The 12,226-nt window shown below is 39.0% G+C and overlaps 1 protein-coding gene across 2 annotated transcripts in view; it reads right to left on the minus strand.

Moving 5' to 3' along the window:
• The window catches only part of ZNF704 (zinc finger protein 704), a 233,163-nt gene that overhangs the window by 201,787 nt on the left and 19,150 nt on the right, over window positions 1–12,226 (minus strand). The window contains exon 1 of one of the 2 annotated variants that reach the window (XM_042923612.1): window positions 1,496–1,583. The exons of the other annotated variant lie outside the window; for it this stretch is intronic. The gene's annotated coding sequence lies outside the window, so the exon portion shown is untranslated. Of the gene's footprint in view, window positions 1–1,495; window positions 1,584–12,226 lie in introns of those variants that run through there. 2 annotated transcript variants of the gene reach the window in all.

Genomic DNA, 12,226 nt, shown 5'->3' on the forward strand with positions numbered 1-12,226 from the left:
TATACACCATATGATTCCATTTATATAACATTCTTGAAGGACAAAATTATAGACATGGAAAACAGATTGGTGATTCCTAGGGGTTAGGGACGTAGGGGTGGGAAAGAGGTAGTAGTCTCCATAAAAGGGCAACAGGAGGGATCCTTGTGATGGGAACGATATCTATCTTCACTGTGGTGTTAGTGACAAAAATCTACACATGTGATAATATTGCATGCACGTACAAACACAGGCGCATGTAAAACTGCTGAAATCTGAATAAGGTCAGTGGATTATATCCGTATCAGTTCCCTGGGTGTGATACTGTACTGTAGTTAAGCAGGATGTTACTCTTGGAGGAAACTGGGTGAAGGTTATACAGGGTCTCTCTGTGTTATTTCTTACAACTGTGAGTGAATTTTTAATTATCTTTTGAAGTTTTTTTAAAGCTAAAAAAAATGAAAAAGACACATAGTCCACCTCTGTTTTACAGGTGAATAAAGGAACAAGCACAATTTACTCAAGATTGCACGGTTAAGAGCTACATAAAAAATAAGACTCGGGCCTCTGAATCTTCTACTGTGCCATAATACTTAACACAGATAATTAAAAAAAAGCAATCACTACTGTTCCATATCTTACTGGGGGATTAAAATAATAAAGATCAGGGTGCCTGCCTGGCTCAGTCAGAAGAGCATATGACTCTTGATCTCATGGTTGTGAGTTCAAGCCTCACACCGGGTATAGAGCTTACTTTAAAAAAAACTCAGAGGAGGAGTCAAGATGGTGGAACAGAATGGAAGCTTTCTGTGTGTCTCGCGTCCATGAAATACAGCCAGACCAACACTACACCATCCCACACACCTAGAAAACTGACTGGAGGATTAACACAACAATCTGCACAACCTGAACTACAGAATTCAGCAGGTATGCCGCGTGGGGAAGTGAACTTGGGGAGCTAGAAGGTGCAGGAAGGGATGTGCTTTTCCAAGCTGAGAGAGCTCAGCTGGGAGGGGTGGGGGTGGATAGGGGAAAAGCACCCCTCCCCAAAAGCAGCTGGAGAGAAAGTGGAAAATTGGAAACAGCCAAAGGGACTAAACTAAAAAGGGAGAAAGGAGAGAGTTTAAATTCCATTAAGACTGTAAACAAGGGGAGTGCAAAGGCTGCAACTCCACAGCTTGATACCTGGTGGTGCACTGGTGGGAAGGGCGAATCCCCAGGAGCAGAGTGGGGTCTGGCTGGGAGGTTCTTGGGCCACACAAGGAAAAGCAGTTCCACTGCTGGAAGGACATTTGGTAGAAACTGTTGAAGCCACCTGGTCCCAGCAGACCCCAGAAGGCGGCCATGTTCGCTGGTACTGGGGTGTGGTCATTAAGGGTGGTGCCAGATATGTGTTGTGATTTTCCATAATCCCTGAGATGCTGCTGCTACACTGTCTCGTGAACATTTTCTGGGGCCAGCTGGCACCTGGCCACAGTCTTGGGGCACCGGCAACAACAGAGTCCAGAAGGCGTACCTGGGTGCAGCTGATATTCTCGGTGAGACCATTCTCAGTGAGCCATTGCTCAGTGAGACCCTCCCGCAGAGGCGCAGAATGGGTCAAAGCTGGAGTCCTTCGGAAGTAAGAGGCCGGGGAAAACAGCCGCATCTGAGACAAAACTCGGGAGAGAGATACTGCCTGGGGCCTGGTCACGGAGAGTGAAGAAGTGGGGAGCGGATGAGAGCTGAAGACGGAGGACAGGAGAACAGACTGGGTAGCTGGCTGGCGCCATTTTCACCAATCCCGCGCATGCGCATACGCACCTACGAGCCCCGCAGCAATCCACCCCAGTAGGCTAGTAGCGCCATCTAGTGGAGAGCAGAGCTGTTACACTGAGCCCCGCCCAACTGGGCCAACTTCGCTCTTTAAGAACACAAGTCTCACTGCCCGCTTAATTTATGGACTATAAAGGGCTACATAGACTGACTTCTAGGGAAAAACAAAGTAATTTCAATCCTACGTCAATCTGTTAGCATGTTCATCTATTCAATTTTCTTTCTTTTTTTTCTTTTTCCTTTTTCTCTTTTACAATTCTTTTTCTTGAATACAGAAAGAGAAAAAATTCATTTTTATTTTTAATTTTTATTAAAAATATCATTCTTTAATTTTTATTACTATATTTTTTACTTTTGTGTAAATTTTTTCAAATCCTACTTCCATCATTTTATTTTAGTGTACTTTAGTGTACTCACCTTTTCAAATTTTCAAACAATTTCCTTTTTTTCCTTTTTCTTTTTTCCCTTTATTTCTTTTCTTTTTCTTGAATGCAGAAAGAGAAAAACTTCATTTTTACTTTCAACTTCTATTAAAAATATTCTTATTTAATTTTTATTACTATATTTTTTGCTGTTATGTAAATTTTTTCAAATTCTATTTTACTTCCATCATTTTATTTTAGTCTACTACAGTGTATTCACTTTTTCAAATTTTCAAATGGTTCTTTTCTTTTTTCATTTCTTTTTTTTAATCTTTTTTCTCTTTTTTGTTTCTTTTCTTTTTCTTAAATACAGAAAACGAAAAAATTCATATTTATTTTTAATTTTTATTAAAAATATTTTTCTTTAATTTTTTCTGCTATATTCTTTACTTTTGTGTTTATTTTTTCAAATTCTATTTTACCCCATCGTCTCATTTTAGTCTACTTCAGTGCATTAATTTTTTCAAATTCTCAAATGATTTCCTTTCCCCCCCCCTCCTTTTTTTCTTTAATCTCTCAAACCACTTTCAACACCCGGACCAAAAAACACCTAGGATCTAGCATCATCTATTCAATTTTTGTGTGTGTGTGTTTTTAATTTTTAATTTTAATTTTTCAATTTTAATTTTTTTAATTTCAATTTCTCTACTTCATTAATTCCTTTTCTCCCTACAAAATGACAAAATGAAGGAATTCACCCCAAAAGAAAGAGCACGAAGAAATGACAGCCAGGGATTTAACCAACACGGATACAAGCAAGATGTCTGAACCAGAATTTAGAATCACAATAATAAGAATACTAGCTGGAGTTGAAAACAGATTAGAATCTATTTTTGCAGAGATAAAAGAAGTAAAAAACAGCTAGGATGAAATAAAAAATGCTATAACTGAGCTGCAATCACGGATGGATGCAGTGGCAGCAAGGATGGATGAGGCAGAACAGAGAATCAGCAATACAGAGGACAAACTTCTAGAGAACAATGAAGCAGAAAAAAAAGAGGGAGATGAAGGCAAAAGAGCACGATTTAAGATTAAGAGAAATCAGTGACTCATTAAAAAGGAACAACATCAGAATCACAGGGGTCCCAGAAGAGGAAGAGAGAGAAATAGGGGTAAAAGGGTTATGTGAGCAAATCACAGCAGAAAACTTTCCTAACCTGAGGAAAGACACAGACATCAAAATCCAGGAAGCACAGAGGACATTAGATTCAACAAAAACTGACCATCAACAAGGCATATCATAGTCAAATTCACAAAATACTCAGGCAAGGACAGAATCATGAAAGCAGCAAGGGAAAAAAGTCCCTAACATACAAGGGAAGACAGATCAGGTTTGCAGCAGACCTATCCACAGAAACTTGGCAGGCCAGAGGGAGTGGTGGGATATATTCAGTGTGCTGAATCAGAAAAATATGCAGCCAAGAATTCTTTATCCAGCAAGGCTGTCATTCAAAATAGAAGGAGAGAGAAAAAATTTCCCAGACAAACAAAAATCAAAGGAGTTTGTGACCACTAAACCAGCCCTGCAAAAAATTTAAGCAGGACTTTCTGAGGGGAGAAAAAACGAAAATGTATATATAGATATAGATAGATAGATAGATATCTTTCTAATCTTTTGAGATATACATATAGATACAGATATCTATTGAGATACAGATATAGATAGATATATATAGATAGAAAGGACCAGAGAACATCACCAGAAACTCCACCTCTACAAGCATCATAATGGCAATAAATTCATATCTTTCAGTACTCACTCTAAATGTCAATGGACTCAATGCTCCAATCAAAAGACACAAAAGAATGGATAAGAAAACAAGATCCATTTATATGCTGTTTATGAGAGACCCACTTTAGACCTAAAGACACCTTCAGATTGAAAATAACGGGATGGAGAACCATCATCATGCTAATGGTCAACAAAAGAAAGCCAGAGTAGCCATACTTATATCAGACAATCTAGATTTAAAAACCAAGACTGTTTCAAGAGATGCAGAAGGGCACTGTATCATAATCAAGGGGTCTATCCACCAAGAAGACCTAACAATTATAAACATTTATGCGCCAAATGTGGGAAAATCCAAATCAATCAATCAATTAATCAGAAACATAAAGAAACTCATCGATAATAATACCATACTAGCAGGCGCTTCAACACCCCACTCACAGCAATGGACAGATCATCTAATAAAAAAATCAACAAGGAAACAATGGCTTTGAATGACACACTGGACCAGATGGACTTAACAGATATATTCAGAACATTTCATCCTAAAGCAGCAGAGTATACATTCTTCTCCAGTACACATGGAACGTTCTCCAGAATAGACCATATACTGGGACACAAATCAGCCCTAAATAAGTACAAAAAGATCGAGGTAATACTGTACATATTTTCAGACCACAACACTATGAAACTTGAAATCAACCACAAGAAAAAATTTGGAAAGGTAACAAATACTTGGAGACTGAAGAACATCCTACTAAAGAATGAATGGGCTAACCAAGCAGTTAAGGAGGAAATTAAAGGGGCGCCTGGGTGGCGCAGTCGGTTAAGCGTCCGACTTCAGCCAGGTCACGATCTCACGGTCCGTGAGTTCGAGCCCCGCGTCAGGCTCTGGGCTGATGGCTCAGAGCCTGGAGCCTGTTTCCGATTCTGTGTCTCCCTCTCTCTTTGTCCCTCCCCCGTTCATGCTCTGTCTCTCTCTGTCCCAAAAATAAATAAACGTTGAAAAAAAAAAAAAAAAAAAAAAAAAATTAAAAAAAAAGGAGGAAATTAAAAAGTGTATGGAAGTCAATGAAAATGATAACACCACAACCCAAAACCTCTGGGACGCACCAAAGGCGGTCATAAGAGGAAAGTACATAGCAATCCAGGCCTTCCTAAAGAAGGAAGAAAGATCTCAGATACACAACCTAAACTTACGCCTTAAGGAGCTGGAAAAAGAACAAGCAAGTAAAACCCAAAACCAGCAGAAGACAGGAAATAATAAAGATTAGAGCAGAAATTAATGCTATCAAAACAAACAAAAGAAAACCCCAGTAGAACAGATCAATGTAACCAGAAGCTGGTTCTTTGAAAGAATTAACAAAATTGATAAACCACTAACCAGTTTGATCAAAAAGAAAAAGGAAAGGGCCCAAATAAATAAAATCAAGAATGAAAGAGGAGAGATCACAACCAACACAACAGAAATAAAAACAATAATAACAGAATATTATGAGCAATTATATGCCAATATAATGGGTAATCTGGAAGAAATGGACAAATTCCTAGAAACATATACACTACCAAAACTGAAACAGGAAGAAATAGAAAATTTGAACAGACCCATAACCAGTAAGGAAATCGAATTAGCAATAAAAAATCTGCCAAAAAACAAGAGTCCAGGGCCAGATGGCTTTCAGGGAAATTCTACCAAACATTTAAGGAAGAGTTAACACCTATTCTCTTGAAGGTGTTCCAAAAAAATAGAAATGGAAGGAAAACTTCCAAACTCTTTCTATGAAGCCGGCATTACCTTGATTCCAAAACCAGACAGAGACCCCACTAAAAAGGAGAACTATAGACCGATTTCCCTGATGAACATGACTGCAAAAATCCTCAACAAGATATTAGCTAACCAGATCCAACAATACATTTAAAAAAATATTCACCACGACCAAGTGGGATTTATACCTGGGATGCAGGGCTGGTTCAATATCCCCAAAACAATTAATGTGATTCATCACATCAATAAAAGAAAGGACAAGAACCATATGATCCTCTCAATAGATGCAGAGAAAGCATTTGACAAATTACAGCATCCATTCTTGATAAAAACCCTCAAGAAAGTAGGGATAGAAGGAACATACCTCGAGATCATAAAAGCCATATATGAACGACCCAATGCTAATATCATCCTCAATGGGGAAAAACTGACAGCTTTCCCCCTAAGGTCAGCAACAAGACAGAGATGTCCACTCTCGCCACTGTTACTCAACATAGTATTGGAAGTCTTAGCCTCTGCCATCAGACAACACAAAGAAATAAAAGGCATCCAAATCAGCCAGGAGGAGGTCAAACTTTCACTCTTCACAGACAACATGATACTCTATATGGAAAACCCAAAAGATTCCACCAAAAAACTGCTGGAATTGATTCATGAATTCAGCAAAGTTGCAGGATATAAAATCAATGCACAGAAATTGGTTGCATTCCTATACACCAACAATGAAGCGACAGAAAGAGAAATCAAGGAATCAATCCCATTTACAGTTACACAAAAAACCATAAAATACCTAGGAATAAATCTAACCAAAGAGGTGAAAAATCTATACACTGAAAACTACAGAAAGCTTATGAAAGAAATTGAAGAAGACACAAAAAAATGGAAAAAGATTCCATGCTCCTGGATAGGAAAAACAAATATTGTTAAAATGTCGATACTACCCAAAGCAATCTACATATTCAATGTAATCCCTATCAAAGTAACACCAGCATTCTTCACAGAGCTAGAACAAATAATCCTAAAATTTGTATGGAACCAGGAAAGACCCTGAATAGCCAAAGCAATCTTGGAAAAAGAAAACCAAAGCAGGAGGCATCACAATCCCAGTCTTCAAGCTATACTGCAAAGCTGTAATCATCAAGACAGTATGGTACTGGCACAAGAAGAGACACTCAGATCAATGAAACAGAATAGAGAACCCAGAAATGGACCCACAAACGTATGGCCAACTAATCTTTGACAAAGCAGGAAAGAATATCCAATGGAATAAAGACAGTCTCTTCAGAAAGTGGTGCTGGGAAAACTGGACAGTGACATGCAGAAGAATGAACCTGGACCACTTTCTTACACCAGACACAAAAATAAACTCAAAATGGATGAAAGACCTCAATGTAAGACAGGAAGCCATCAAAATCCTCAAGGAGAAAGCAGGCAAAAACCTCTTTGATCTTGGCCACAATCAGCAAAACTAAAAGGCAACCGACAGAATGGGAGAAGATATTTGCAAATGACATATCAGATAAAGGGTTCGTATACAAAATCTATAAAGAACTTATCACCTCAACACCCAAAAAACAAATAATCCAGTGAAGAAATGGGCAAACGACATGAATAGACACTTCTCCAAGGAAGACATCCAGATGGCCACTCAACACATGAAAAAATGCTCAACATCACTCATCATCAGGGAAATACAAATCAAAACCACAATGAGATACCACCTTACACCTGTCAGAATGGCTAGCATTAACAACTCAGGCAACAACAGTTGGTGAGGATGTGGAGAAAAAGGATCTCTTTTGCACTGCTGGTGGCAATGCAAGCCGGTGCAGCCACTCTGGAAAATAGTATGGAGGTTCCTCAAAAAAATAAAAATAGAACTACCCTATGACCCAGCAATTGCACTACTAGGTATTTATCCAAGGGATACAGGTGTGTTGTTTCAAAGGGACACATACACCCCCATGTTTATAGCAGCACTATCAACAACAGCCAAAGTATGGAAAGAGCCCAAATGTCCATCGATGGATGACTGGATAAAGAAGATGTGGTATATATATACAATGGAGTATTACTCAGCAATCAAAAAGAATGAAATCTTGCCATTTGCAACTACGTGGATGGAACTGGAGGGTATTATGCTAAGTGAAATTAGTCAGAGAGAGACAAAAATCATATAACTTCACTCATATGAGGACTTTAAGAGACAAAACAGATGAACATAAGGGAAGAGAAACAAAAATAATATAAAAACAGGGAAGGGGACAAAACAGAAGAGACTCATAAATATGGAGAACAAACTGAGAGTTGCTGGAGGAGTTGTGGGAAGGGGGATGGGCTAAATGGGTGAGGGGCACTAAGGAATCTACTCCTGAAATCATTGTTGCACTATATGCTAACTAATTTGGATGTAAATTAAAAAAAAAATAAATCAAAAAAATAAAAACAAAACAAAAAGAAAATAAATTCTGAAGTATTTAAACTAAAAAAAAAATTCAACAATTAGACAAATAGCCCAATTACAAAAAAGAAAAAAAAATAACAAAGATGAAATCTAGTTAAAGGTACATAGAATAAGTGGGCACTACATTTAAGTATTACATAGTTCTAACAGAAACATCATGAGAATGCAGAGAAAAAAAGGCACAAACGTATCTGTCGTACAATGCTACTGCAAATCTGAACAAATCTAAGGCAGACGACCTCATTTATGCAGAAAAATCTTAAGTACTTATCTAGATGCACAGCCTTACCCTCAAATGCATTTTATGCTTCAGATACCATATTACAGATGGAAGGAGGACCACCAGAGGCGAAGTGTGGCTAACGGTTACCAGGCACCGCTCTGCTACCCTGCCCCCACCCTCCTCAGTGGTAAGAACAGCGACACAACACATCCTAGGAAACACATGGGTCCTCTTCTTCACAGAAGTAGGCCATGCACAGCAAATAAATCTAGTCCAGCTGAGGTGGAATTTATTATTTACCTCACACTCTAGTTTTAAATTTATTACTGTTGTAGTCTGTGGGTCAAAAGTGACAAAAGTATTACTTAATACTGAGTTCTACCTTAATAGTTACCAACTTTGCAACCAAACTCTGCAAAGGGACTGGGAGGTGATGTTCTGCACATAGGGGCCGACTCGATCTGCACTGCAGTGAGTTCCAGTAGTGAAGGGGATCCTTGGGATTCTGGCAATGGTGGTGGATTTTCAGGTTCTGTTTACCCGGCCCTGAAGATGATGTATTTTTACGGTCTGAGGGTGAAGATTAAAACTTTTATGATAGTTTTGTACATTCGGGGGACCTGTCCTATAGCTTTAATGTTCATTGAAATATGTTTCCTTTTAGAATTTAGTTGGTCTTGCTCCCGGTAAAGTATCTGCTTTTTTTAAAACTATGAGCATAACACTGGGATTCAGTTAAGTTTGTTATGTTTCGTTATCAGTTTTTCCTGAAGTATCATTTTGCATTAATAAGCAATGGTAACTTGCTGGCATTTTATTCAAATGTATTGAGATTTTGCTGATTTTGTACCTTTATTCATATTTGTATTTTAATCATGTACTATATGGAACTTCATTCCTAATTGTGGTTAATATCGTGGCTTGCTTTTTCATTACAGGCCCATTATTAGCTTCATATTCCATGCATGGTATGAGATTAAATTCACCAGAAATTTGTCTTTTTCGTTTGCTGTTAGTATTCTCTAACATAGAAACTTAGCTGTTTGCACATTTTTCAGAACGGGTAGGCTATCGTGATCTTTCCACAGTCTGTTATTTCTGTATTTATAAGCACACGACTTAAAATTCATGCCCAATACAAGCATGGGATAAAAAGTATGTAATCGCCTCCCTCCCCCAAAAAAACCCTTCTTATGAAATTGAAATGCTTGTTTAAAAATTTTTTTTTAATGTTTATTTATTTTTGAAGGAGAGACAGAGTGCGAGCAGGGGAGGGGCAGAGAGAGAGACACACAGAATCCGAAGCAGGCTCCAGGCTCTGAGCTGTCAGCACAGAGCCCGACGCGGGTCTCGAACTCACGGGCCGCGAGATCATGACCTGAGCCAAAGTCAGATGCTTACCCGACTGAGCCACCCAGGTGCCCCGAAACTGAAATGCTTCTTATATGATGCATGACACTGGCAGGATGTGTCCCCAGCAAAGTCAGCAAGGCCGATATCCTAACGCTAATGGCTGCTTCTAACACCCTCATCTCCCTGTCCTTCCACCAGGCTCCTTTCTGTCCCCTGGTCTCTGCACTCACTCTGTGCTTCCCTTGTTGTTTTGCCTTGCTTTCTGCTTGGAGTACCATTCACCTCATTCTCCACTTTACAATCTCTTTGTCAGCCTTTAGAATTAGTTCTAACATCATTTACTCCAAAGCCTTCATGGACTCCCCTAAGTAGTTAGCTTTCCCTTTTCTGTGTTCCCAGAACACGTTTGAGCTCACTACTACAGAACTCAGAAGACTGTACTATAAATATCTGCAAGTATGTTTGTTTCCTCTATGTGACAGGAACACCTCACATGGGGACCATGGGAAAGTGCCTGACATAAAGCAGGTGACAAGTAAAGCAGGTTTGCTTCCTGATTGTCCCTAGCCATCAGCCTCCTAGGTCAGGCTATTGTTTCATTTTTGGAAAACAGTGGCAAGTTGATTCTCATGATCTAGGGAAAATGCGTGAGCCAAAGGCAAGGCAGGGACATAATTATTTTTTCCAGCTGACTTTGGCAGGGATCTTTCAGGATCCCCATTTAGACAGCAAAGGCTGAAAGAGAAAACCCCTGCCTATTCAGGACCCTGTATGTTAAGAGGCGCATGAGGGCTGGGACTTATTTTTTTATAGGTCACTCTGACTTTTAGAGCAACAGCTAAGAAAGGAATCCAGTGCCCTCTGTCAATAGCGACCCCTTGAAAAACACACTATATGTTATATGTCCAACATATTTTGCACACTAAGGTTAGAATATCATCTCTTGGGTCTTTGAGATCCGCACCTGGAAAGGAAAGTCAGGAGAGCAATATGGGGCCTTACTGAGAAGGCCACAAACCCTTAGACAACTGTTGGGAATGAGTGAAATCATTGGGAACGTACTTCCATGTTGTTGTACTCATGGTAAAAGCAATAATCCCATCAATGTTAGTGGACATATGCCACATAAATTGGTTTTTAATAAAAGAAGTTTCTACCCCTTTGACTGATAAACTTTAATAATTTTTGTTGCAAATTTCTCTCAAACGTATTAGTTGCCTTCTTGTCTCTCTACTGAGCATAACAAACTTTTCCTGATGGTACAAGGTCATGGAAATATTAAACTGCAATACTGAGTGATGTGCCATCAGGAGCTCCTTGCTACCACATTACATGGATCCAGAGTGGAAAATTTCCTATTTCATATGCTCACTAGCACAGTACTTGAAATATAGATTCCAGATCCTCCATCAACATCAGTTGATGCTTGTTGCTCTTCAGACACTGACTGTTGGTAGGGAGATGTACTTTCTTCCTACTAATTCCCGACTTTTAATTTGCTGCAGTCCAAGAAATCACATAACCACATTTGTGGGGACTGTACTAAGAGTGAATAAGGTAAGGGGTGCGTGTTTCTCACTGGACTGAAAACTCCTAGGAAGTACAAAATAATTATTGCTATTTCTGAGTTCCCGACACGCCTAGCATGGTGTTTTGCATACCACAGCACTAAGTAAATATTTTCTAATTTTACTTAAGCAAGTATGAGCTGTATTTTGATGTCTCTTTCAGCTACTCTAGCCTTGTTAGCTGGTTTTTTTGTTTTAGGGTGGGTCACCAAGAATAGTTTGCCAGATATGTGATCTCCCTATAAGTGATAGCACTCCTGTTGATCTGGGAGGATATACACAGCAAGATGAATGAATGGTGGTTACCTGTGAAAGATAAGTGGAATTTTAGATGATTATTAGTTCCTTTTTTCTCATCAGCACTTAAAAATATTCTACAAATATTGCCTCTATAATAAGAAAAAGTTATGTCAAACCTAGGATTATTTTATTTATTTATTTATTTTAATGTTTATTTATTTTTGAGAGTGTGTGTGTGTGTGTGTGAGCAGGGGAGGGGCAGAGAGAGAGGGAAACACAGAATCCAAAGCAGGCTCCAGGCTCTGAGTTCAGAGCTCCAGGCTCTGAGTTCAGCACAGAGCCTGATGTGGGACTCAAACTCACGAACCGCAAGATCATGACCTGAGCCAAAGTCAGACACTTAACCGACTGAGCCACCCAGGCACACCAAACTTAGGATTATTTTAGATAGAAATATCAATTTTCCAATTTCCAAATGTCAGATTTCCAATTCTGTGAAAAATGGACTTCAATGAGGAGGAAGTGCAAGGAAACAAAGTAAGCAGTGGGGATACCATAGGAATGAAGATAATAATTATTGGGGAAGAGAACAACATGGCAGAAACACAAATAGGATGTGGTAATAGATGAGATACTGAAAAGAAAGGTGATAGGGGAAAATGATCAGA

This window comes from Panthera leo, chromosome F2 (assembly GCF_018350215.1).
Source record: "Panthera leo isolate Ple1 chromosome F2, P.leo_Ple1_pat1.1, whole genome shotgun sequence".
Lineage (NCBI taxonomy): Eukaryota > Metazoa > Chordata > Mammalia > Carnivora > Felidae > Panthera > Panthera leo.